This window comes from Pinus tabuliformis, chromosome Q (assembly GCF_031772625.1).
Source record: "Pinus tabuliformis cultivar Carrire ecotype Pingquan chromosome Q, CPIR1, whole genome shotgun sequence".
In the NCBI taxonomy this organism is placed as follows: Eukaryota; Viridiplantae; Streptophyta; class Pinopsida; order Pinales; family Pinaceae; genus Pinus; species Pinus tabuliformis.
In genome coordinates this window covers 1118610892-1118615045 of record NC_142296.1, presented here as the reverse complement: position 1 = coordinate 1118615045, position 4154 = coordinate 1118610892, and positions in this window count along the sequence as shown.

Here is a 4154-nt window from a genome sequence, read left to right as displayed (position 1 = left end):
ATTCACAAAATCATCAAAACTAGGTGGTGGTAAAAGAAGACAAAACATGTCAATTTAAATTCAATTTCATGTCATATTTTTTCTAAAATTTAATATATAATTTTTATCTAATTTATTCATTTTCTTTAAAAGGTATCATTAATATTTTACATAAATTTTTAAGTAGTGACAAAACCGCGACCCCCCATTTCTCTATTGATTTATGTTTTTTAATTTCAATTTCTTTAAGAGATGTGTTGTAAACATTCTAAAGATTGCTAAACAAATTTAAAAATAAAAAGTAAGCATATTTTTTAATTATTATTAAAATACTAGTAAAAATGATCATATTTTCGTATATATAAAACCGCGACCCAAGAAACTACCCTTTCAAGTTTATAAAATCTTTTTTTTTAATAGAAATTTGAAAATAACATATAACAAAATGTTAAAACTATTTTTGAAATTTTTAAAATATATTTTATAATAAAATTTTTAATTATGATTATAATAACGTATTTTATATTATTCAAAATATAATATATAAAAATTTGTTTAGAAATTCTACTTCTATTTTTATATATATTTAAAGAGTTTTACCATTTCATTTAACTTTACATCAAGTTATTTATATTTTGTGAGTGATTAACCATAGCTTTTACCAATATTTACTATTACTTGACTTTTTTGCAAATTTAGTATTTACTTTTTATAACATTATTTATATTTTATAAACCCATTAAATAGGTTCACTATAGCTTTTACCAAAATTTATTGTGAGTTAGCTTTGTTACAAATTTAACATTTATTTTTTATAATTAACAAGTATGAAACTCAACTCATTTAATTGATATTTTTATATTATTTGAGTACTTTTTTGCTTTTGCCATATAATGAGACACATTAACATGCTTTTACCCTGGGGTCTTTCAACAGATTTCTAATCAGAAGTGGAATTGACCTTAAGACAGTGAGGACCTGAAATAATGATAAGCTCGGGCTGAAGTGCCTCGACAACTTGACGGGTTTCCACTTCATCATCATTTTTATTTTCAAAGACCGATGGCTTAGAAAGATCAACAACGAATGACTCAACATCATGATCGAATTAAGGAGTAAAGAGATCACGACAACCACAATCAGAAAAATCAATATGTTCATCGACATCCTCATGATCTAACAAATCATACAGAGGGGTTGATGAGAAACATAAATGTTCCCCCTCTAAGTTGTCAAAAAGAAATGATGATAGATTGGGTGGATTCAGAAAGAAAGAGTGTCCTCTCCGCAATCAAATGATGTACTAACAACTAGTGTGTTATGTTAATTATCCGAAGTAAAAAGATTTGGGGATGGATTTTCAAAAGGCAAATTAGAAATGGTAGAATCACAAAAGATGTCAGGAAAAATACGATGAGGCACAGAGAGAAGGAGGTCATCCTTCACTACAGGTTCTTCTTCAGATTCCCACACATACTCATCATAAATGATGACACAGGTTGGCTGCTCAATACCAACTCCATCGACAACTTGATCCTCATGAACAACAAATGTGGAGTCCAGAATCGAAGAACACAACATAGTACAATCTGGAGGATCAATAGAATGAGAGGATAGAGGTTGAGAGAACAATTTCACGTGACAACCAAAAGGAAGCTTGCAAGGAAAATCTACATAGATATCCAAAGTAGGTGGCGTGGGAGGATTTGACAGTTCAACAAATGGGTTCACAACTTCTCCCACCTTGCACTATGAAGCTAGAGCTATTTGATGAGAAGCAGACAGAAAGTCACTTCTGACAACAACCTTGTCCATCTTGAGTTTGGAAAATCTAACACTTAGGTATGCTGGGAGGGGTTCGAATGATTTTGACACGTGAGGATTTTCAAATATGTGAAGAAGATACTAAAATATTTTAGGGAGAAATTTTCAATCAATTTCATCTTCTAGGATTTGAAAAGCGAGATTTTGGAAGCGTTTCCAAAAATTACAAAATGGATTCATCATGTGCCTTTCGTAATATCATATATTTTTTTTTGTGCTATATAGTCATAATGATAGAAGCACGGGCCAACTCTCTGATCATCTAATCATAAGAGGGTAGTGCGTGTCCTTGGAATGTGTATGTGAACAACAAGCAGGAAATGTGATCCTCATGAATTTCATTCCTTTTATAGAAGCCCATGAAGGAAACTCTATGACTAAGTAAAGATGCTCCAACTTCACCATCATATGTGTTACGTGAAAAGTCATTAAGGAGATCCTCCAACACTTCAAAATCACGTCCATGAGATAGACATGTCAGAGGATTAACTAATGTAAGTCATGAATAATGTGAAGAGATTCAAAAGAGACTTTAATGACTTATCTTGTAATCTGGCCCTCCTTCTAGCACCACAAATGTTGACGATTCTAGACCCACCAATGTGTTATAGGATCTCCCCAGTAAGAAGACCCAACTAGACCTCAAACCGTTTGGAGTAGGAGCCCCAGTAGTGGGTAGTACAGTAGTGCCTTGACTGCAGTAACACAAAGAGGTAAGTATGATAACTTTGTCAAAAGTAAGTGTGTGACCTTGCATCGAGTCAAGTGAGATGCATGGGGGTTCTAACACACAGAGGGGGAAGGAAAGTGTGTCCCTTAGAAGCCTGTAATAGTACACAACCTGAAAGGAACACACGAGATGAATGACATCACAGGTAGGAAGCAAAATAGTCCACAATCCAAAGTGACAAGTTAATACAACAACATGTCTTCAACAAAGTTCATACAATTTCATACAAAATAGTTCACACACAGATATGTAGTTAGATAACATACATTTCTAAAGTAACCAAAATAGTTGAACTACAGAAACAACATATGCATGAAAACGTGTTGGCTCAGTTATATTATTAAGTGAAAGTTCTCTTCATACATACACCATTGGAAGCCACTAGCTCCAATAGTGGAATATTACAGTCAACACCACCCGCTCCTCCAATGAGATGTACTTGATCTACACTTTGGAGAAGACAAGGCTCGTCACAATACTCTCCAAGCCTTCTCTAAGAAATTCCTAGCCAAAAGCTTGGCTCCCAAAAGCCTGTACTATGATTTACAATGTTCTATACATAGAAAAGGGTGGGGTGACCCTTGACATTCCCCTTTGACTCTTGGACTACCCTCATGACTCTGCAAATTACAACAGTAACTGTTCACATTCCACTAGTGATACTTGGAATTTCACTTACAACACTTATCTCATTAAAATTGGAATTTTTCTATTACAAGGGCATCACTAGATTTGAGATTTTTTGTTATTTTGAAATTCTATATCCTCAATTTAATTACAAATTTAATGAAATATGTGTTTTACAACATGTTTACAATAATACAATTTCCACATATACCCATGTGGGACAAAAAATAGATTTGAGTCAGCTTAACAAGACAAGCAACCTTAATCGAGATCTTGGGGGAAGACCAACTTAGTAACCTCCTCACAGTGATCTTTGGTGACGAACTGATACCAAGCTTTATATTGCGCTATTGTGTCATCCTATTATTTGATGACATCTTTGTTGAAGCAGACTCTTGCCTCCATGGCTTTCGTGTATATGGTTCTGAAATCTCTAGCTAGCTCAATCCTGAAGCATGCACAACATTGCCCTGAGTGTGGCTAGACCATTGATGTACCTTTACATGTTCTTTGCACTGAGTTTCAAGTCATCGCTAGTGGCTATGCGCATCAACTGATCTATGTAATTGTTGACATCCAACATGACTTGGTTCTTCCTCATGGTCTGGGTGAGGGTTCTAATGGAAGGGATCTTGTGTGTTCGCACTATGACATCCAAACTCCTAAACAACAATGCATAGGAAGCCTCAATGCTAGTGATGAGTGGAGGGAGTTTCTCATAGTTATGGATCAACTTCTGAATCCATGCATTGTCTAGCTCAGCCTCTGGCTTCATCCTCTTGCACAAGTAAAGAAGGGTTCCCTTATACCTCATTGTCTATTGTTGCATCTACACAATATTAGTGTGAATTTCTTTGAGATTTTGGCCCTTTTGCGTGAACTACTACTGAAAACTGTATAAATGGACAACCTCTTTATGCATGATGACAAATATTATATACTTTGTCTGCATGGTGGCCTCCAAAAATGATATCTATGCCACTATTTCTTTCTT